This window comes from Aythya ferina (assembly GCF_964211825.1).
Source record: "Aythya ferina genome assembly, chromosome: 4".
Classification (NCBI taxonomy): Eukaryota; Metazoa; Chordata; class Aves; order Anseriformes; family Anatidae; genus Aythya; species Aythya ferina.
The window spans coordinates 41,680,777-41,704,861 of NC_140300.1; the positions used below are offsets into that span (position 1 = coordinate 41,680,777).

The window sequence follows — 24,085 nt, forward strand, 5'->3', positions numbered from 1 at the left end:
TTTGACTGACAAGGTGGAGCAACTGGGCAGTGACACACACAGACATCAAGAAACCCCCCTGTGCATAACGCTCCCAAACTTTGCTGTGCATTTCAGGGGCTTTGCTGGTACAGTGGCATTCTGGGGTACATAGACATGGCTTGCAGCTAATTACAGATTTTGAAAAGACCAACATTTTCTTTGCTTAAACTAAATGTCAGACTGAAAGCATTGTGCCCAGACTAAATATTTTTCTACTCTTCTTGTGGTAGAATACAAACACATCATAGATCTGTATCTGGCTAGAGGCTCCATATGTAATATGTTATATTGGAGAGGCATATTGTGAATGAAATAAGCTTTCTGAATCAACTTTAAATTGTTAGAAGCCAGTGATAATCCATGAAAATAAAATCAGGAGTTCTCTGTTTCTGTTCTGGACTATCATGTGGATTCACATATTGTTGTGTAACACATTTAATGGAGAGAAAATAGTTAAGACTATGACCAAAGACTTGGATAAGACACTGCTATTTCATACATTCATTTCTATTAACACTTGTGACATTCTGACAAGCATACCATGCGCACCTTCTAAAACTTCACTTGTATACAAGAAGAGTGAGATTCCAATGGTTGTGTGCTTTTGCAGAAGTATAGAAACAAACCAGTTTTATACTTATGCTCAGTTATGTTCCAAAAACATTTCAGTCTTCTGTATGCACACTTCATACATCTGATTTCTGGCAGCCAAGTAGCTACCCAGTCACGTTTACCAAGTGCACAGCATGGGTTTCCTTCCATCCTTCATGCTGCTATGTTCCTTGTGTGACATTTCCCAATTTAAAAACAAACAAACAAACAAAAAAATTATACAGATTTCTGCCCGGGTAGGCCAGATTGCTAATTTATCTAATGGTCTGCTGCCCATGATCTCCCTTTCCATCTTAAATAAAATCCTAAGCCACACACTGGGTTCTCTGAAATGAATAGGCTAGTCCTTCTCTCCTCAATACCCCTGAGCACTCTTTATCATACAAAGTAAATGCCAGTGAGGCTGTTCACATAAACACTGCCCAACATCAGAGAGGACTACAGAACTGACAGCTGTCCTCAGATCTGCTCAGACAGGCTAGTGAGCACTTCATGCAGAAAGCCTGGGGAGTTGGGATCCACTGTGAAGCATAAATATTTATTTGAAAGGTGTGGGATCCTTTAGCTGTCTCCCCCTTGAAGTAGAAACCATCCAATTTTAGGCTAGATCTCACCACCTACCAAAGTTAGCAGCAATGAAAAAGGACATGAAAGCAAGTCAATGGAAGATAAACAAAAAACAAAACAAAACAAAAACAAACAAACAAAAAACATTAAGATAAAGCATCTGCCACATATTTTATCACAATACAGGAATACAGCAATATATTATAGCCATTAAGTATTTACGGATGTTAAAGGATCTTTTTTAGCAAATCATTTACAAACAAGTCAAAGTGCTGACACATCTTTACAGATTTCATCACAGTAAATTCCACCATGCAAAATGAAAGTGGCTGATATATAGTTTCCTTCATATCTTTGCTCCAATTTGTTCTAAATCAGGACGGCTTACTTCAGTTTAGGCTTCCACAATGATTTGGTGCATTTTATCAACTGGTTTAGTTTTCATCAAATCTCTAACCTAGTAACTGAACTACAAAAATAGCAGTTTTTCCTTAGATCCATTCTTCAGCAGAGTACGATTTGATAGATTTTCACTTGCCCATAATTATTACAAGCTATTGCCACTCTGTAAATATAAGGAGTAAATCTCCAAACTAAAAGCAGTTGGGCGGCTCTAAGAACTGGCTGCTTTTCATATTTTAAAAGAGAAAATTGTATGATTTTTGTAACATTTGATGACTCATTAATTACAAGAAGATAACGTACAGCAGTTGGATTGGTCAGAAGTTTCAGCAAACTGAAATTAAGATAATTCCCAGTTTCATGTGTAAAAGCCAAAGTTACTCTGTACTGTTTTAATGGTATTAGTCTTTCCTGAAGTGTAACCCAGATATAGGAAATCTAAGCTGAATCTGTCCCTGATGACTCTCAGACCTTGTAGCAACTATTCAATTTGTTCTTTGAGGAAGAAATGTGGTAGAAACCTTCACCAATTACAACCAAGCACTTCAATATTCTACTAGAGATGGACTTGAGGTTGTCCTGTGTTTGTATCAGGGTTTTTTCACATGGGTTTATCTTTAACAACATGCTGAGGATTTTTGGCATATGATGCATTACACTGATGCAGCAATTTTTGTGTTTTGGGAAAAAAAAATAAAGCAAAAATGCATTGCTAGATCCCTGCAGCAGCTGAACTTTTCCAAGATTTCTTTCCCATAAAGTAAGAAATAGTCCCTGCTTGTTCAGCTTCCCTGTACAGCAGCAAAATAAGAGTAGTCTACTATTGATGCTAAACATTTGAAAAAAGTTCCCCTTCTCCACCACATAAAGATATATCTAGTCACACATATTCTTTAAGAGATTTTAATACTAGTTTTCTCCCTCTTACTCCATTGCTTCTATTTACTGCTAAATAGAAAGCCATTTAGATTTCTGGAATAAAAGAATTTAGGTATATGTAATATACTAAGTTACTCAAAACAGCCCACAGGGAAAGAGACTAAAAGCAATGAAACCACTTTTTGGCATTTATATGTCAAGTAGGAAAGATTAGACTAGGGTTCACCCAGAGGTTTTGCTCGTTTTCCTTTTCTCCCCCCTCCTTTTTTTTTTTTTTTTTTTTTTTTTTTTTTGAGAAAAGGCCCTTTCCCAAAGGAAAACATCAGTTTCACAGGGAAAGGGAGGGGGAGCTTTTGAATACCAGCACCTACTTGAGTGGTATGAAGCAGAGACTTATGAAGAGGCGAGCACTCATTAAAGCAGCAGAACCAGCTGACTGCAGGCAGGACTCACAAGACAGGTTCAAACTCAGGCTGCAGGCAACAAGGCTACAGAGGAGTGTGGTGCCATAAAGAAATGCTGCGGCATGCCCCCTGGAAGCCTGGGGAAATTGGCAAAGTGGGTACTTGAACAGTCTCCCACAGCCCAAATTAATAACTAGACTAGATCTGGTGAATCCACCTCCGTGGAGGATCTCACACCATCCTTAACACAGAATGATGAAACACCTTTTCAAGGCTTCTGACATCGCAGCGTGCAGCTTCTTGTCCATTCTAAAAATCAAGAAGCTTGAGAAATTCATTTGCTGCATGTCCCAACTTTGAGAAAACAGTTTCTACCTTAAATCTTTTAGAAAACCAAACCTATAAAGCCTACAGAAAACAAATACAGGATATGTATGTCAACACAGATGTTGATAGTAGTATGGTCATGCACTCTATATGCACACCCAAATTAGCTGTTGCTCAGAAATTCATCCTAATTCAGTTGAGGCACTAGAAATGCTGATGAAGAACTATAGGATGAATGTTGCAAACAGCACTAGGAAGATGCTGCTCTGTGAGAGCACACAGGCAAGAAGCCATCGATGCCATGTCTTCTCTTACCTATGTCTTCCCCCTGCCTCCACAATACAAGAGTCACTTTGCCTTTTAAGGAATACATCCTACTTTCTTCCCCAACTTCTTTTATACTATTATTCTTCTGTGAACAAGAATTGGCACCATTAAAAGATCAGGCAGCTTTGTGAAAAGGAAGAACCCTCACAATAACATTAACAAACAGCAAGCTAGAAACAGTAGTGAGAGAGCGAGCGCGCACATACTTTTCTTGAAGCAAGAAACCTCTTTCAAGAAGTTTTGCTTAGGTGGGGATGCCACAACTTACTGATTGAGTCATCACAAGCGAGACACTATGCACAAAACCTTTCTCAACCACCACAATTTTTCTCCCAGGATCCCCAACTGTGCAGGGAAAGTAAACAGCTATGCCTCCAGCTGAGGCAGAGGAGACTTATCAACCCATTTCTCAGCCCCTATATTGCTACGACTTCACAGCCGGTAATAAAGCAAGAGCTATAGAGATGAATCAGACACCACAGGCATTGTGCGAGCCTTCCGTGACAGTCCTACTTTCCTCCAAGTCCCCTGTCAATAACCAGACACCATCACTAGAGCAGCAACAGCTTGTGCTTACCAGTAGCCCCTCAGCAACAGGTGCTGCTACACAGCATTGTATCAAATCTAACACTTGTTGACTACTTGGTCTCAAAATAAATAAATAAATAAAGGTAATAACCAAGTGATTTTTATTGACTGAATTTTAACTTTTCAGCAATATCACTGAGGCTAGCATTTGGAAGTTGGATTTCCTAATGTAGATATTGTCACATTTGCTCTCTCTAGGAAGCGTCTCAAATATACGCTCAAAGTTCAACTGTGTACAGGAATAGCAATCACATCTCAACAACCTTTTCCTGTTCTTAGTATTTAAAAAAACAACTTGTGTTTGAGTTTGAAGTTTGATAGTTCTGTGGACTGTAAGCCAACAGAGGTGCTTTATTGTAGAATATACATGTGGAAAATTGCATTGAAAACTGCCTCTAGATTTCTGTGTTTTTAGAGCCCTGCATAAGGTTGTTTTAACTCTTTTCAACTCAAACTCTGAAATATTAGAGAAGCCCAAGACAGTGTTAAATTTCATGTTCTATTATTATACCACAACGTAGTATAAGTAGTAAGTATCAGGAAATGCAAAGCTCTAAGTAACAAAGGAGAGTTTGCATGCTAGGAACTTCACAGAGTTCTACAGCTAAGTGCTCCTCTGAGCTTTAGAAAAGGATCTGAAAGCCTGCTAGACTAATATTAAAAACCTCATTAGCAGCACTTTGTGGTAGCTCAGGATGCATATACGGTGTAGCCTGATAACAACCAGGAAGCTCCTAAGAACTCCAGCAGCAACAAGAACACCTTTGTTCCAACTGAACAGTTTTCTTGAAAGTTAGAACACTTCTTCAAGACTAATTGGTAGAATTCAGTGTAGGCGCTATCAAGTTTAAGCTGAAGAGCATTCACTAATACAATACTTTACATTGCCAGTGCAAACAGAGACAAATACCAATCCTTAACAACATCACAAGTTCATAATCATCTCATATAATTTGGCTATTAACATACAAGCACTCATTACTTTGTTCTGTGCTACTAAGCTCTTTTCTCTATTGATTCTACACCTAAGGAAGGAGATTGTTTCAATGCAGCATCAACAGACTGCAACTATCAGACATCTTCAGAATCCACATCTTTGGATTGGGACGACAAGCTTATAGACCATACTTGAAAACAACTGCAAAGTCTGCAGCACAGCACAGGAACTCATAGGCAGTTTGAACAACAATCGTAAGCAATTAGGGGCTTAAGGAGAACCCACTGTACACAGGTACAGGCACAAACACAAGGCATCAGATATATCAGCAAGGTTAACACCGGTAAGAGAACCTCACAAGTACAGAGTATTATCACTGCACTGAAGTGTAAATAAAGTTACTTCCAATTAATCACAGAATCACAGAATCACAGAATTTTCTAGGTTGGAAGAGACCTCAAGGTCATCGAGTCCAACCTCCAACCTAACGCTAACAGCCCTCCACTAAACCATATCCCTAAGCTCTACATCTAAACGTCTTTTGAAGACTTCCAAGGATGGTGACTCCACCACTTCCCTGGGCAGCCTGTTCCAGTGCCTCACAACCCTTCTAACCCCAACGTTAGAAGTTCTTCCTAACATCTAACCTAAAACTCCCCTGGCTCAACTTAAACCCATTCCCCCTCGTCCTGTCACCAGGCACGTGGGAGAACAGGCCAACCCCCACCTTGCTACAGCCTCCCTTGAGGTACCTAAAAAGAGCGATAAGGTCGCCCCTGAGCCTCCTCTTCTCCAGGCTGAACAAGCCCAGCTCCCTCAGCCGCTCCTCGTAGGACTTGTTCTCCAGGCCCCTCACCAGCTTCGTCGCCCTTCTCTGCACCTGCTCAAGCACCTCGATGTCCTTCTTGTAGTGAGGGGCCCAAAACTGAACACAGTACTCGAGGCGCGGCCTCACCAGAGCTGAGTACAGGGGGACGATCACCTCCCTAGCCCTGCTGGTCACGCTGTTCCTAATACAAGCCAGGATGCCGTTGGCCTTCTTGGCCACCTGAGCACACTGCTCAGAAACTATCTTAAACTTAAGAAACTTAAGAAACTATCCTCCTGCTTCTCTCCTCTAGAGAGCCTCACATACTCTCAGTTGGTTGGGTCTGAGTGCCCAAGACACTTGTTTGTATAATCCTACAGACATCAAAGCCAACTAGAAGGAATTCTCCCACCTGCCCAGTAAAAAAGTTTGAAAAAAGGTTGTTGTTCACAGATTGAGACTTCAAAAGCTGATACTGTCCTCCATTATCTCGTTTTTTTTTTTTTTTTTTCAAAAAAGAAACACTCCCCTTCATTTATGTTCACACACTTGATTATAAATAAATACAAATTAGAGAGCCAGTGACACACCTGGAAGGACATGAACATGCTTACAGTTACACTGCTGTATCACCATCACCATAACCTCTCATGTACAGCAGCTGCTGTTGGTAAGCTAAGGCAGTACCAATATTATTTTTATCTAGTTTTATTTCATACCTTCCTGAGCAACTTAGTGACTAGAATGCAGTTCACAAATCAGAGCAGTAGCAAGCTTTTCCCAAGGTCACAAACATCCCATACCATGCCATTATCATGGCACGCTCTAGCTAGGAGCATCGCCTAGCTATGGCAGGAGCTCTAGCTGAAACAAACTTGACTTTTCTATCAGGAACACAGTCTCCTGAAAAAAATCTGTAGTGTTTCTGTTCTTTCACCCTTTCCCTTGATTAAATGGGGTCACATCATCCGAGCCTCCTACTTCTCCCCAGCAGAATCACAAAAATTTCAGCAAACCACTTTGTAAAAGCAAGCAAACCAAAAGGACACATGTGCACACACCCCAGCCAGAAAACAAAACCCAAACAAGCCTATTTTTAATATGAAATAGAAGCTAAACAAGGAACAATATTTTTTTAAAAAGACCGATTGAAGAGCCATTCTAGTTGGATTATCAGCAAGAAAAACATTTCCACATTTAGAAATGCAAACAAACCAAAACCAGACTTATTAATTCATTCAAACCTATAAAGAGAAAAGCTGCCTACCTCTACAGCTAGTAGTAGTGTTCTCTGAGAACTTCTACGCTCCAAGGTCTGCTTCCCCTTTCAGGTGTTATGAGCAGGTGTTGCCGGACTGGCCTGAGTGGCACCAGCCTTCCTTTGCACCTGGGGAAGGTGCTGCCCAGCCCTGCTGAGCAGCTGAGACCCACAGAGTCACCATGTACAGGGAACTCTTGCTCTCAGTTTGCAAGACTGGAGGTTAAACAAAAGAAGAAATGCACTTTGGATCTAAAGCATGTAATTTCTTTGTTTTTTAAAAAGCTTACAGCCTTTGAGAGGAAGAGACTTTACAATGAAATCTTCTGCTATAATTTGTAGCTGCTTTGAAGGCAGGTTTTAGATCACAGAATAATCACGTTATCACAAAGAGCTCGCTACAAAGAGGGTACTGTAAGTCTCTCATTACAAACACTGATGTCCTTCATTAAAAAAAAAAAAAAAAAAAAAAAAAAAAAGCCAGCCACCCCCCAGCACTCTAATGTGACTCCCTCATCAAAACTTCTTTCTCCACCCTAATAATGTGTTTGGAAACACTGAACAAGGACAGCAATTCATCTCAGTCTATGGGATGTGTACAAGCCCTCAGTATAGCTAATATTTGAAGGTTATTGGTTATTCTCCATTTCCAGCACTTTGCTTCACAACAGGTAGATTTGTTTATTAACTTCTGTGCTTTGATGAGCCTAGATACAAGCCATTTTGACTTAGCTCCTCTGGTGGTTAGTTAAGTCTTTTATTTGAACAACCTCTCAGAGGTTATGGGCACAAAAGCTCTAGTCTGAAGAATACCACTATTGCATTATATATGTCCTTACATTTTTCTAACTACTTAGTTAACCCTAAATGCACGATGTAATTTATATTAAACAAAAGTATGACACATCATAGCATCTTCTCATTACATTCTCTTAGATTTCCTATCTTCTAAACTCTCTAAATTTAATGCTTTTCTTATTATCATAAACATTAGCATTCCGTGCTGCTGGTATCTGTGCTTGCTAGTACCAAGGCTACAAAAAGGTGAGATCATCTTCCTGCTTCTGTCAGTTACTGTCTTGGTTATACATCCAAAATTCATGTTAACTCACTTCTAATGTTAACTCCAATATAATCAATATCCCCTAATTAGTGGGAAAACTCATTTAATATCCCTTAATTAACTCTTTTTGTCCCTGTAGCACTATACCTAGCCTTCTTTCAAGGTATTTTAGAATCTAAAGGATGCATAGCAATTATCTGTGAGACTCTAAAACCTTCAAGATTTTAAAAAACAGTGATTTCCATCCTGCCTATATTTCTTACAAATTTCCTCCCCACCTTTGTATAGTAATGAACAAAAATCTGTCACCAGAAAAAATGTTATTCCTATCTGGCTTTAAAAAGATGTATTTTAATATCTTTATTATCCTTAAAGCTATTCCTTCTGTATGCTAAACTTAGGGTTTGCCAAATGAAAGCATGCTATAATTCTTTTTAAGCACGTTCTTATTAGTATGAAGATTAGTACAGAAGTATGAAGATTTAGTAAAGAAGATTGTAGCATGCTCAGTCCTAAGGTCCTGACCACAAAAAGTGCTAGTGAAACCTTGCTCCTGCTGAAGTCAATGGAAGCTTAGCAACCAAGTTCCACAAGAACTTGGGTCACTAGTAACAAACTTCCAAATTTCACCCATTTCTATGGTCACTTATTCTGTCCAAAGTACAGAAAATATCTTTGCAGGTTTCAGATTTCTGCATGCTTATCAAACAGTTAGGTATGCTTAGGCCAACTAACAGACACCTCTGGAGTAGCAGGCCTTGAGGAATGGACAGCATAGCAGAGCTTGACTAGAAGGTATTTTATTATGTTGGGCACATCATGTGTTGCAAGTAAGGTCATCATGGGCCCTTCTTTGGGGCAAGTTCCTGTTCCTCATCATATTTGTCTAGGAATGTAGGTTCATTTTTAATTAAATAAAAAGCCCAAAAAACTAACCACTACAGTATGAAACTTTATTGTCTTTTAAAGGAAGCAGAGTTGGGACAGCAGCCATTTGCTTAATTCCTTTCCATTCATTCATTTCTATTTTACTGAAATCAGCTGAAGGGAAGAGGGGCAGACATTTACAATGAAACCAACAGCATTTCTCCTGTCATTGTTTAAGTCCTCTTCCCTGACAATTAGAAGGATTCCAACTATATTAGTGTAGATGTGCACATCTCATCACTTCTATGTAAATTTTTGCCCACACAGATTCTGCAGTTGAACAACTGAAGCTACAGAAGAGGCACAGGTCTCATGTTGGCTGTGCCTAGAAAGTAGGTATGGCATGTAAGAAAAGGAATTCGGGTCACAGAGTCAAAACACAGAGACAAGCCTAATTCAGGAACAAAAGCTTAGGTACAACATGATTGACTAAGGCATTTTACACAGTTTACTTATTTGTAATGGTTGCATGCATCCCCTAGATTAACATGAACTCCAGACCTCAGCTAGCTTGGTATCCTATTGTCACACTTGCATACCATTCTACTGCAGAGGCAAGCTGATCTTTCCAGGACAATCTCACTTGGCCACACCTTTGAGGGCATCAAAGACAACTTCTGCACTAAGGCTCAGTCCAGGCGCACCTCCTCCATGTTGTACCCAGCACACACTTTTCCTGGATCTGCTCCCAGTCCTCTCAGGTGGTTTCTGTGACTTAAGACCTGAGCCCTAAAACAACACTTACTGGCTGACCTAACTCTCACCCTTCTGGAGCTAGTAATGTCACTCAGTTCTTCAAGAGGGGAAGGTGAGCCAGACCAACACAGGTGCAATTCAGCTCCAACATCCTCCCAGGGCCAGTCCACCCTGTGCTGCTACCAGCAGTCCTGAAATTAGAGACTCAAGCACACATGAGTTTTCTTCTCCTCATTAGTTCCACAGTAAAAAAGGCCAACAAAATTACCCAGAAAAACAAAAAAAAAAGAAAAAAAAAACAACAACAACAGTTGCTGCAGTTGCTCACTAATCCTTTTTTTTTTTTTTTTTGGAAGATATCTTACAGGGGGTTGTTTTCTTTACCTATAAAAAAGAATGTGTTGAAGTTCTTTGATACTGTAAATTCTTTGGGAATAAAGTTGGCCTTTGAATGGAAATCTATACCAACACGTAACAATATCATGCAACAGTGTTCCTCTGGAAACTAAAAATTTAGTATCAAGGGGAAAAATAAACAGACAAGAAAAATAAAGGTAGTGGAATTTGATTTATACATTAGATGTGATCAATGCAACCTTTAAGTTTGGAGGCGCGATAATGTGATATAAAGTATTCTGCTATGAGAACAATAGTGTTTAAAACAAAAGATATTTTTTTTTCCAATCCTCAGAGAAGGGCTGCTCCTCTCTGAATTTAAGTGAAGGAAGTAATTCTTCCATCAATTTTGTGTATTTCTCAATGATAATTCATTGTTATATTAGGTAACACCACACTTCCATAACAAAAGATGGAAAATCCATAGGGAACTATATAGTGTGTGTGCCTGTTTGAGAATGTGAAATCTCTCTCCCTCCCCCATGAAAACAGAAGCTCCTTTCCTCCTTTTCCATTTTCTCATAGAAAACATTCAGAAAGTTGCTGCTGTCTGATCTGTAATTTGTTATATGTGGGCAATGTGCTTTGCTTTAAATCATCCTGATTTGGAAGGATCAGAGTGATTTACACAGGTAGGGAGAACCAGTAGAGATGCAAGTAACATTATCTAGTTACTATAATACTCTATTGGCAATGACACCTAAAACCATTTGACTAATCTTGTTCTACTTGACACGTTTCTTAATGGAAGCAATGAATAATCTCTTGGTTTCAGAGACTTCCTGGATGCCTGACTACTTCAGCTTCTCTGTTGACTTACTTTGTTATATCTGTGATATATGGTTTTAACAAATCCCACTTGTGTCTAATTCCTTATTCTCAGATGGCCAATGGGTCCAATTATGAAACTTGAATAATTCTGCAAAAGAGGAAAAAGCACAAACTCCTCTCCACCCTTCTGAAGTCCTGCCATTCATCTGTCTCTTGGCTTTAAAACAAAACTATAATCCATGGTCACAGCACTCAGAAAAAATATACAATGCTTAATTACAACAAGCGAACAAATATCAGGTTACTTCATACTTAAACATCATTTCAATCTGAAGCTTAATGGCTTTTGGTTGTCTTGAAAATCCATCTTCACAACTAGTAAAACAGGTAAGTAAAGCACAGCCCATCCACCCAACCAATTCAGTAAAACTTTGGAACTTCGCGGATAGCTCATACTCAGTGTTCCTGCATCCAACAGACACAGGGACAGAGACATACAGCAAGTGTACATGTACAAACAGGGCAGAGACGTCAGGGCAGGCCTCTTCCCATGGTCTCTGAAAACGGCAGATGGAGATAAACTGCTTGAGGAGAAAGTCTTGCTACACTCCCAGTAAAGTGCTACAGCTCACAGAGCAGTCTGCCTCGCTGTCCTGGTGAGGCTTCTTTCTCCCAGTACTACCTGGCTGACTTAACTCTGCTTACCCAAAAATTTCTTCTGAGGAGCTGGTGGCATAAGGAACTGTTCATGTAAAACGGAACTGACAAAGCCTTCTGGAAGTAGCCTTCCTCTTGAAACTGATTTTGCCTGCTTTCTCAAACAGATGAAAGTAATTTAGGAAATACTGGTAAGAGTTTTGCCACCAATGACTGCCAAAGATGAGGCAGCAGGGAAAGGATTATACTGTGAGAGGAGTTAATGTTTTTCACCTTAATAATTTGGGGGCCAGTTACCAAAATAGAATGGTTATAGGTAGTAAAGACTGTCTTTGAAATTTCAGTTTACTCCTCTTGGGACAACATCTCCAAATGCAAAATCAATTTGTTAGTATTTTGTTTATTTTAATTCTTGTTATCAATATATCTTTTGTTTGAGTATGGCCCAATGCAGCACATTCCTGAATTCTGTGGATCAGTCCCTTTTCTACAACATAAAACAAACAAACAAGATGGAACGTCAGGTATAAGTTCTCCTACACACAAATTCTTGCAATATCACTATGTGGTCTCCTTATATTATAACTCACTTACAGGACAGCTCTTCAAACTTTACTACTGCCTGGGGCATTCCAGACACAACATTATTCAAAGATGGTTCATAAGTTACTCGTAAGTGTTTAAAATAATGTCACAGGTCTGTTTTCAAATACACAAAAGCCAGGAAACTGGGAGTGAAGATTGAAATGGCAGTCCTGAACTTTCTTCTCCTGTCTTTGGCTAAGCATGACGGCACGTGCAGACATACACCTGAAATACACAGGCACAGTGAGATAAATTAAGGATCAATCCTAACTCTAATTTCAGGTTTCTTTGCAATTTAAGACAGACCTCTGACCTTGTTTTTCCTCATAGTTCTTTGTAGCAATAAAATTGGCAGATGGTGGATAGAAGAAAGAAAGAAATGGCTTTGAAAATTGATGGAAGATCCTACTCCACCTCACTGATGAGATTACCAGGGGTAGATCTCCCTACTCGTTAGGTAACCGGATGGTCCAACAGCACTTCTTTAACACATTGATCATCCATTTAAATGAAAGGTGAACTCCTTTAATGAGATTCACAGAAGAATTTAATTCACAACACAAAGATCCTTCAGACAATCCCTCATTTTTTATACAACGTAATGACAAACCACTGGACACTGTGATACTCGCACAGAAGATTCACGCTCATCTTGTTATCTGGATCTCTCTGCATCTTTGGCAAGCACAGAAGCATATGGACTTGGCAAATTAGAACAACCTTCCTAAGAAAACTGAAAACAGTCTCCTGGGGATGGCGGATGCCCTCCAGGGAGAAAGATGATGTAGCAGGAAAATGAATGGTTGTGTTTCTGTATATTAAATGAGCTCCCCAACCACCAGGCTAACAAGAACTGACAGATGAGCACAATCTTCCCTTCCGCCTTTTTTTTTTTTCCCTCCCAAGTATTTTAAACTTGCTCATTTCATCTGCATGTGGAATAGGAATTTCTTTTGAAATTGCAAATAGTTCCATGGGAATGAAATAGAATTTCCCATATGGTTTTAGGAAAATCAATTTGAAACAATGGTCTGTCCTTTAGTATGGCTAGTGTTTGTTGGTTGAAAAGGAACGATTTTCCTTTCTTTATCTCCTGATTCCCTCTAAATGAAGTTACAAATATATTTGACTATATTTGTGTATGCCACAACATGGTTCCTTTCTATGCTTTAAGACAGCTGTACAGAATTTACCTGCTTTCTTCCTGTAATCACAAATCACTGCCATGAGAGGTGTCCCATCTTCTTTAAGTAAATCAAAAGACTTAATTTTTTGGAAATCGGAAATAAGCTAGGGCTCCTGTTTGACTGAAACAGATGCCTGAAATGGTAAATAGTTTACTTAGCATTTGATTAGTGTTCTTCCACGTTATTTGAACAATCGTAACAAGCCTCATAGAACAGTAACATACAAACTGTTTTTGCCAGGGAGATACTCAGGAAAGCAACCCTGGAGTTCAGATTATAAACCACTACAATTTAGAACAAATAAATGAATACGAAAAGCAGTTTATTGGCCATCAAAGCTAACGAGATAAAAGTCTGTAAGCAAGCCAAATACCCTTAAAGCATTCAGGCATGAAGTGCCAGCAAATTCTTTAACCAAAAGCCTGTATTCTTAAGTAAACCGCAGTATTTGTTATTTTCTACTACTTTCCATGCTATGTGAAACTATTTGCATCTCATCAAGCTTTTCATAGAAGTTATTTACTAGCCAGTGTGGAAAAAACATCTAATTTTAAACATTAACGACATTCAGTGCAAGCCTACCAAGATGCAATTATAGTTAATATTTCTATTACTTCTGTTTGCTACATCAGTCTTTAAGAAAATTTGTGTTTCACTCCTCATCATTTCTCTGCTTTTCATTCGCACTACCTATTTAATTCAACTTCGGAATTATTTGAGGATATTTTTGATATAAAAAGATACTGCATCAACAGAAGAAATTATCTGTGTGTCTCTGGCTGAATCCGTAACGTTTGCTAACAGAGGTGTCTAGATGACAGTTGTTTACAACCTAATAAACTGCATACTCCAGTTTAAAGCCTCTTTTAGAGAAAGAGAGACATTAGTGTTTCTGTGCAAGTTCAAGACATTTTACCAGTATTTCACTGCAGTCTGTGTGACTTAAGGACACTGGCAATATTTGTAAGTAGCTGGGATAAAATCATATAAATTTCCAGGCATACAAACTGATTTTCAGAGATTCCTTGCATGGCCAAAGTTGCCTATTTTTCCTTATTTCCACTTGAATTAATTGGAGATATCATCTCTACCTTTGAACTTTGTCCTGACAGATATCTTTGGCCTTCTGGATGTTTCTTAGTCAGGTTTTATTCATGCATTCTGTCCAGGGCTAGCTCCATGCCCTTTTCCCAAACTGGCAAACTTGGGTACATTTTCCTCTGGTTTAAAATTGGGGGCACAAGGCAGCTGTCCATGCCTCTGCAAGCAGGAGCACAGGATTAGCTTCTGTGGCTGCCACAACCTACATCCCTCTTTGTGGTTCCCCTGATGGGCATTTCCCCCCAGGCTCCATAAGAACAGTTGCCAGTGGAAAATTGTTTGGATTTTGTCCTCTGACTTGTTACAAAACACAACTTTTGGAAACATGACTTGTGAATGATGGCAAGGCTACGAATGATCTCTTGAGGCCAGCAGTTTTAACAGTTCCAGCACTCTGATGTTTATTCTAGGCACATTGTATTTTGGAGTGATGTCTTCCCTGAGACATTTCTTATGCCTCAATATTACCCCTGCGACACGCCCATAGTATTTTAACACCTGAACTAGTGGTTCAAAACAAATTCAGTAATACAAGATGTTTCTCACTTTGAAAAGGAGGGAGAACGGGGTTTCAGATGAGCTGACCTCTCTGATCACGAGGCAGTCTCAGCTAATTAGGGACACAGGACAAATACCATTAGACATACACCACTTCAAACATCTTAACATGCACAACTTCGCAGAGCAATACTTTACTGACAGTCAGAGCAAAAGGTGACCTCTTCAAAGCTGCCTGAGAAACCCGTGAATAAAAATACAGGACTGACAATGGCTTGTTTGCTAACATTAATCAAATTTGAACCAGGCAAACTTTATTTATTTCAAATGTACTTCCTTCAGTCTAAATACTTCAGGCCGTTTTGCTAAAAAGATGAAATTTCCTTTGTTAAAAAAAAAAAAAAAAAAAGCAAGCTTTAATTTTGTCTTCCATTTTTCTCCAAGCAATGGTTAATATCCAGAACAATCATTGTGGCAGCCCTTGTAATGAGAGGGCAGAAGAACAGCAAAGAAGAATTGACAAAGAGAATTCTGGAGAAGGTTAACAGCCCAAAAGATCACATTTTAGGGAGTTAATTAACCGTGCTGTTGTTGCAACAATGGAATAAAAATAATTTAGTTCCTTTGATATTTGACCATTTACAGCATATATATCTTTCAGAGAATGGATTTGTTTGTCATTGTTTCTTATTGCCAAACTGGTGACCATGAAATCTTCCTATGCTGTGTTCTCTCCTTCAGTAAGCAGCTGTACACTTTTCAGTATGTTCCAAGATACTTGCAGGGAGGGAGTGTTGTTTATTATCTGTTCAAAACCATGTACTCCTGCGTGTAGGAGTGTAGGTAGACTTAACAATGCTTAAAAGAGTATTTTTTTTCTTTTGGTTTGATTTTAACACCTTTCTTGGGGCCACTCTGTCACCTGCCTACAGCCAACAGAACTGTGTAATATAATTAACCTTTGCAAACAGAAGCTAGTTAGGTTAAAGATATGCAAAAATATACATAGGCTGAAGGCATCAACCACTGATAGTGCCTCTCCATCTGAACCTTGTCAGGAGCACACTCAAATGTTTTAGTCAACTGAAAGTAAAAACAGCAAGTGAAGGAAGTTCCTCTGGAAATCTGCAGAAGTAAAACCTCACCTAAGTCATTCATGTCGCAACCAGCTCTCACAGTCATCAACTCTGACAGCTGCCAGAGCCTTCATCTTTTCAATTTCTGCCAACTGGGTGTTGCTGTTCTGTCTCTTTCTAAATGCCTTTATAGATTATTTCACCACATGAAGAAGCATCTTGCCATTCAATTGCCTCTCAGAAGAACGTCCTTCATGCTCTGTGGGAGGCAGGACTGACCCAAGCACATGAATGGAGATACTCTCTGTTGGTAAACTAAGGAATAGCTCAGTCTTAAAGTGCAGAAATATCCTATTTTTATTACTTTTTCTTTTCTTTTGTAACTGCTTAGAAAAATCTTGTATTTTGTTTTCGTACTTTGATTTTTATTCAAAAAGTTTTCTCATAGATGTTATACAATATTTGAGAATATGGGTTCCTTGTCACTGAGATTAGAGTTCCTGAAACAGCACTGGAAAACAGGGAATTTGGAATCATTCTCTGGCTGCCACGTGAGAACGAATGCAGAGTGATGAAAAGTAAGAGTCCAGGTGTAATTTACATCGAGCTGTAATAATTATATATAGTGAAATATAGTCTACATACAGTGTATATCTCAGCTGAACATTAAGTTGACTCAAGGTCAAGTTGCCTTAACAAATCAAGAACTGAGCTGGATGATGATTCAGTGCTCTAGTTCCCTGTCAGCAGTCAGCCTGTGATAAGATGGAATTTTAAGTCTACATGGTAGCAGAATTATTGAGGAAAAAGTGTCCCCACAACATTGTTATTTTTGCTAAAAACAGTAAGACAATTTAGAACTTTGCAAGTAACGTTAGTTTGACTTGTTTCTCCAGGCTTCACTGTTTCTGGAGAAAAATGAGACAGGGTTGGCCATGTAATGCTCTCCCCAGTTGTATTGTGATTAGTTTTGTGTATGATTGCCACAGTAAGGGCAAATCTTCTGAATTTCTCTTCTAGGCTTTAAATTCATTTTGACAGAATTAATGAGCCAGACTGCTTAATTACCCTTATTCATGTTTACATTACAAACAAGACTGGACCTTGAGTAGGGCTCCAAAAATGCCACAGATGAAGTAAATAGGAGCAATACACAGAAACAGTAGAAAGATATTCCCTCCTCTCCCTGCAGCGTGTCTACCGGGGAAAAGAAAAAACTAACTGGGTGAAGATGATCACACATTCCAGGAAATTATTATTAGTTTTTGTATAGCATGGCCAAACCTGGTTTTTATGCAAGAAATATTTAGATTTTTTTTTTTTTAATCTAAATGTTATCTAAGTTATCCACGTCTCGATTAAATCTATTACATCTCACTGCTTTTTCCATAGCAATCAATGGTCCAGGTTCAGAGACATTTTTACTGACACTTTTATTGTATTTCTAATGTAACCACTATAACAATTATTTATTTTTTCTAGTAGTACATCTGATATTCCCATTCCTAGTTAACCCAAAACCAAAAAGCATCTTATGGCCACTTCCACTTGATACTCGGTTAATTTTATTAAGATGACTCTGCCAACTGATTGCAAATATACAGCTGAGTGGAACAAATAAAGGAGTTACACTTACCTGAACATCCATCCTTACTTTTTTTGTCCAGTGTGTGAAGGAAAAAAAAAAAAGGCTGTTTTAAATGAAGTATGTACCATGCACATTAGAAGTTTATATCATAAACTGTTTTCTTTAGGGAAGGAGACCACACCAGTCTTCTACAGCTACCAGCGCAGCCGTACAGATGAGTTTATACATACTTACTAATAGTGGTACCAAGGTTTTGCTTTCATTTCCCACTAGGCTACCAAGATGGTACCTGGCTAGCAGTTGTTGAAAAAGATGGACAATGCAGGAAATTTTTTTTTTTTTTGAGTGGTGATTGTATCGTTTCATTTGGTAACTGGGCTGCTTTCTAAGGGTACTTCATGGATTTTGACTAATGCATGGTTCTTTCTGTTAGCATGTTTCTCACTGCTCATCACCACTAGCAACGTAAGCTGATTTTTTCAAGCTGTCTTGTTATTTGATGCTGTTTGAGCACAGGGGACAGCTTAATCTTAGGAGAACCTGATGCAATCTGCTACAACATCAATGACTGAGATAAAAGTCTGGAAAAACTGAATCTTTTTAAATATTTTGTGCAGTTTAAATTATTCTACCAATATCAATCCAGAGCATTAACGCTTGTGATATGTTTGGAAAAAGGGGAAAAGAAGTGAAAAAGAGGAGACACTTCTACCTCTGAAGCAGGTCTGTCCAATTGCTGTCAGAATTGCATCCACTGACAGAATGCAGCCATGTCTCTTTAAAGATCGCCAAGCCTGGCAGTGGCTTGGCAGCTGTTCGTTATTCATGAAAGACAGCTTGAATGCAAGTAACTTAAGCTCTCACTGAAGCTGCATGACTAAGTGTTTAGTTGATTGAGAAAGTTAACTCATTTCAGAGCTGTTGTTCTGGCCACCTGACACAGTTTGAAGTCAAAAGCATTCTTGAATGTTAGCAAGAAGTCTTTCCCTATGATAGAGTAAAACCATAAGAGCTGTATGAAACCCAGAAAGGAGAAGAAAATGATCTGATCCAGCATGTTGTATTCTAAAAGCTTGAAGTTTTTCCTAACTTAAAAGTTTTAAATTTTTAAGCTGGAAAACACAAACCTCAAGAATCAAGCCTACTGAGGCATGTTAATTACTGCACAGCTCAACAGACTTCTGCCTGTGCAAGTTTACCACGTTACGCAAGAAACTGACATTTAGAAACTGCTTACCAAGCAAATTTCCTAACTAATTTATTTGTTCTAATATGCTGGCCACTTTGTGGTTAAGTTTTCATCTGTTTTAAACTCAGAGGCTGTTGACCCAAACGCTTATCTTTCAGAGAGAGCTTCAGAAGGTATATACTCTCCCAAGTGGCTCACCTTCTCTGCTTTGTAGTTGTGTTGTGCTTTTGTGAGTGACAGATTATTCTTAGGGTCTGGTTAGGCTTCCTGAGGTGCAGGCTTATCATACAGCAAAACCTGTATTTCGCATACAACAGCTGTTTTGTTTGTTTTATGTTCTAATCATGACATCTTTGAAGCGCATGAATTAGAAGAATACAGAAGTATAAATCTAATCCCAGAAGAAGTTTTGCATGGTACATTAGTGTCAGTTCTAAGTATCAGTTCAAGTGTCTTAGCCATAAAAACACACAATCCAGTAAGTTCCTGAAATACCATTTACAATCTTTCTGTAGACTTCTGACTTCCAACTAGGAATACTCATGGCCAAGGCGAAAACCACGGTTATTTATTTTCTCTAAGCTTTGAGATTAAAACACAGGTTTTAAAAACCGGCAAAATAAACACCTGAAAACTGGCAAATACTTGATTAACACTATTCACATCTATGCATCTGAATTCCTGTCAGTGGCAATTCAGGCCTTGCCGGTTCTCCACAGATCACACATCTATCATGTCCAAAGCATTTTATGAGAGCCCTATGTTAACACCTCCCTGCACTTTGGAGTTCAAAAATGTGCTGTCCTTATTGTCTGACAGGTTATTAGAAAACTAAGTGCGAAACGTTACTTCCCTCATTAGCTTCTTTTTCAATACGTGCAAGTTTTTCATCTGTTCTCAGGGTGAAATTAAAACTCTGCTAAGGAGTGTGCTCCACACATGAAACATGACTGATAAAGACTAAGACTGAAACAGAAGAAAAACAACCAAAACAGCTAAGGAGGAAATAATATATAAGGAAATAATTATTTTAAAAGCTCTTTATTTTTCCTCTAACCCTAGCCTCACAGCACATAGATTGGTACAGCAATAAAACGTAGTAAGTTTTCTATAGTCACGTATAGTTCAGAATTATGTACACTAATTTTATGACAGTAAGTATACTCTTCCAATTCTCAGTTTGAATATTTCCTCTCTGAGCTGTAGGGCACCATAAAGGCCTATTGCATATTGCAAGGGTCTGCTGTATTTAAGCTTATACCATACATCCAGCTGTAGGAACATGTGTTGGCAAGTGGAAAAGGTGAGGCAAAAGAGAGTGAAGTGAGGAAAATGCTCTAACAGTTCTTTAAAGACATCTAAAGCTTCAGCATACTTTTTTTTTTTTTTTTTTTTTTTTTTTTTAAATAAATGAGGTCTATTACATAGCACTCATGGGGATATATATCTACTAGTTGAGCAGCTGAAACAGCTGTAAGACACTTGGCTTTTTGTGGTCTTTGTCTTTGCAACAATGAAAAGTAGCAATATTCCTTATGTAATCTCTATGATAAATTTGTTTAGTCATTTAATTCAGTAAAATTAGTACTGTTCTCACCAGTACTTTGTCTGTATTCCCTATATTTCCCCGTATTACTTTGGCAGCTTTTCCCATCAAACCCACTTATTAACTGGGTATGGTAATACTGACACCCACCTAGAAAACTGCATCATCCTGTCTTACCCTGAGAGAATTCAATTTGGCACAGAAACAATTGGATACAAAATCATGAAATACTTATTTCAAGCTAGAGTCACTAATGTAGTAGCAAGTTTATCAATTAGTTCTAACTTTAAAATTTTATACTCTAGGCCTGCCTTGCACACACTAAAAATAATCAAGCTCACTGCTTTCAGAAGCAAGTGACTCTCTCTAAATTACAGTATTTTTATTTGGAAGCATCAACTTTGCTATAGACACTAAGTTCCTGAAGTCTTTAAACAAAACTGCATGTTTTCTGGCCTAGCAGAAATTCTCCTGTGCTTTTTAAAAGACGTTTTCCTAGTCTACCTTGTTATCGCCTTCCCATTCCTTCCTATTTCAGTGATGTGTTTTTTTTTTTTTTTTTGAAAATTCCCTTTAAATACAATTATTTATATTAATCATTCCAACAACCTATTAAAGATATTTTTATTATGATGCACTTGAAATACTAAAAAAAAAAAAAAAAGCAGCTCCTTCTCCAGAACATCACCTCATCTAGCACCCACTCCACTACTTTTTTACCACACATGAAAGTAACGTAAAGAGAAAACTTATTAAAAGATAAGCCAATTATCCCATCTCATACAATTATGTTAACCAAATGCATACATTTGTCTGAAAGAGCAGGAGTTAAACCAACAACATTCCGTATCATTATATGAAGATTAAGCTTGGTGTATGTAAAAATTTTAAATAATTATTGTTTAAAAAAAAAACGAAATAAAGAGCATTCCTGTCATATAACATGATGTATACAAAGATGTGTGTGTACTTACCTGGCCAGAACTGGATCCAAAATGCTAATTTGCATCAATTTTTATTAAATCCACAAAAAACGATTGTATTTTCAAAAGCATATTATTACTTGTAAATAGGTAGGTTTAACAGTAAACTTCCACCTGCTTTAAAAGTGATAGCTAGGGAACTGTCTTGCCATCACTATCTCTTTACTTTTACCTTTTTGTCTCCTGTGAACAGGCTGGCAGATTGCTCTGTACTGCGTGATGGATGAAAGCTTAGGATGGAAATCTGAGCCAGTAATCATTCAGGAATGACTGACATTTCTCAGAGTGTCCCTCTAGAAGACTTCATCTCCAGAAAACTTTGTAGGACAATGGCCTCACACAGTAAATCCTAAAAAGAGAAAAAAAGAACACGGTCAGAAATAACTTGCAACATCACTTTCACGCAGGTACATGAGAGTTGGTTGTCATTTAATATATTCAATACACGTGGTTATTCTCAGAGGGTTCCTCTGGGACTCAAACCACTGGTGTTGAGCTTTTCCCTTCTAGCTGCAGCGTGCCCCTATAAGCATACTTAATGCTTGCTTATGAACAGGATGCAGAAAAAAAAATTGAAATCCCTTTGCATTTCCTGTCTTAAGTGGAAGTTTTTGTTAGCAATACATTGCAAAAACACAATGGAAACACAGACCCTCTACCATTTGGAATCCAGACTACCTTTGCTCCTGTGTGAACCAAGCATTAGTGACAGACTGAAACAAGCCTCACGTGCACAGACGCCGTAAGGGCAGAGAGAAGCTCACTAACTGCTGCACAGACTAACCACAGAGCCACGAGTACACAAAGGTACGCTCTGAGGTCACACAACCCTCCAGCAAGAGGAAGCACAGATTTGGAATCCGTTCACAGGATACTGCACAGGGTTAATAAGCGTTGAAGAAACACTTGCAGACCCAGCCACATGCTTTTGTGGACACAGCCCAGTGAATTTGCCTTTTGCTGTTATGCGTTAAATTCCTAGCTCAGTTTTTCAATAGTTAGGAGGTGTCTGCTTTATTAAGCTAACAACAGATTTTTGGAAGAGACAAAGGCAGTGTTTTCATACATATAGTGTCACAGTTTGGCTCAAGCAATAGTGGTAGAAGAGTCAGTATTAACATCCTCAGATTTTCCTTCCTGAGGACTTCTTTTCAGTTTTTTATAGACTGACCAAAATACCTCTTGCATCTCCTTGACAGCTTGTGATGGTGAATGTAACAAGAAATATGAATCAACAGAGGCGTGCTCGGACACCTTCCTCACTAGTAAAACGGAAAGTGTCTTTGAACTGATGACGACAACTGGAATAACAGATCATGACACATCTTCAGGATGGCAGTTCTCTAAGCAAGGCTCTGCATGACACATGGAAAAGTTAATAGGCTCATTTTTTTTCAAAAAGACTCACAGTAAACTTTGAATGAAAACAAGGTTATTCACCTTTTTGAACAAACATTATTTGTTACATCTTTGGATGTATTTTGTGCTTTTTTTTTTTTTTTAATTTGTAATCACACTGGAAATTTCACACACAAATTTCTTCTAACTGTAGCAAATGAGTAAAGGATGAGCAAACTTCATCCTTTATCGTACACATCTGATACATCATTTTCAGATGTAACAAATTAGCTTTAAAACACCTGTTATCTGAAATAAGTGATGACAGGTATTTGTTGATTTCAAGGAATATGGAATAATTTAACTCCTATCTAAATACAGCTCATATAAAAAGCGTACTTTTATCATTGAATAAATTAGGATTTTTTTTTCCTTCCTAGCTTGTACGAATTCTGCAGGCTGAGTGATGATTACAACAAACATTACCAATTCCTGAAGAGAAACACTACTGAATTGTGATAAACATTTCTGTTCTTTGGCAATAGGCTCTCTACTGCCAGCACTTTTCCTTTGCACAGCACTGGTTCTTGGTTCCTTAGTTCTGATGTTATGAGCTTGTGGTGAACTTCTTCAGTTCATTAGTAATTAACGAAAGGCAAAGAGGAAGGATTACCTTGCTACATTGCCACACAGGAGCAACCACCCAGGCAAACACACCTCCCATACAGTAATTATACAGCAGCTTTGCTTCCCAGTTTTATATATTTCCTCACCATTTATCATTCTGATTTAGGCCCTTATGCATGCCAAGTGATTCACTTAAAACCATGGCAAATGCTTCAAGGTTTTACACAATTTTAGAAGAAAAAGATGCTCCAGCTGCACGTGAGCAGAGTTTATGGAGTAGACTGTATGATGACTGACCAGGAGGTTCAGATGCTGACAGGTACTGACTGCACAGACTGCTTGAAAAGGAAGTGCTTTTTCCATCGTATTATTTCTTGCATATCCGTAATCTCTTTTCTGGCTGAATTCACTTCCTCTCCTGTACTGTTGTTACTGCCAGGCTCTTACGGCCTGAAATCTGTCACATTCATCAAGTCACAAACTTCACTTGGACTCCTGCCCTAAGGGACCTGACTCAGGAACCCGCAATAGCTTTGCTGTTACCATCTTGACTTCATTCTTCCTTGTCAATGGGAATGCCTGATAAGAAAAACTCCCTTCAAAATGTCCGTGTAATTGGATAGGAAATGCTTTTCCGCTCTAACAAATGTTAGAGTCTAAAACAGTATTTCCCTTTCTCAGTTGGGGAATTCACTGCTACTTACAGTGGCTAAGGAACACATAAACA

At 38.5% G+C, this 24,085-nt stretch overlaps 1 protein-coding gene across 2 annotated transcripts in view; it reads right to left on the reverse strand.

The window, feature by feature from the left end:
• The window catches only part of FREM3 (FRAS1 related extracellular matrix 3), a 77,818-nt gene that overhangs the window by 38,379 nt on the left and 15,354 nt on the right, over positions 1-24,085 (reverse strand). The window contains exon 2 of one of the 2 annotated variants that reach the window (XM_084518639.1): positions 21,566-21,742. The gene's annotated coding sequence lies outside the window, so the exon portion shown is untranslated. Of the gene's footprint in view, positions 1-7,139; positions 7,177-21,565; positions 21,743-24,085 lie in introns of those variants that run through there. The other variant, XM_084518638.1, reaches the window with a different exon arrangement.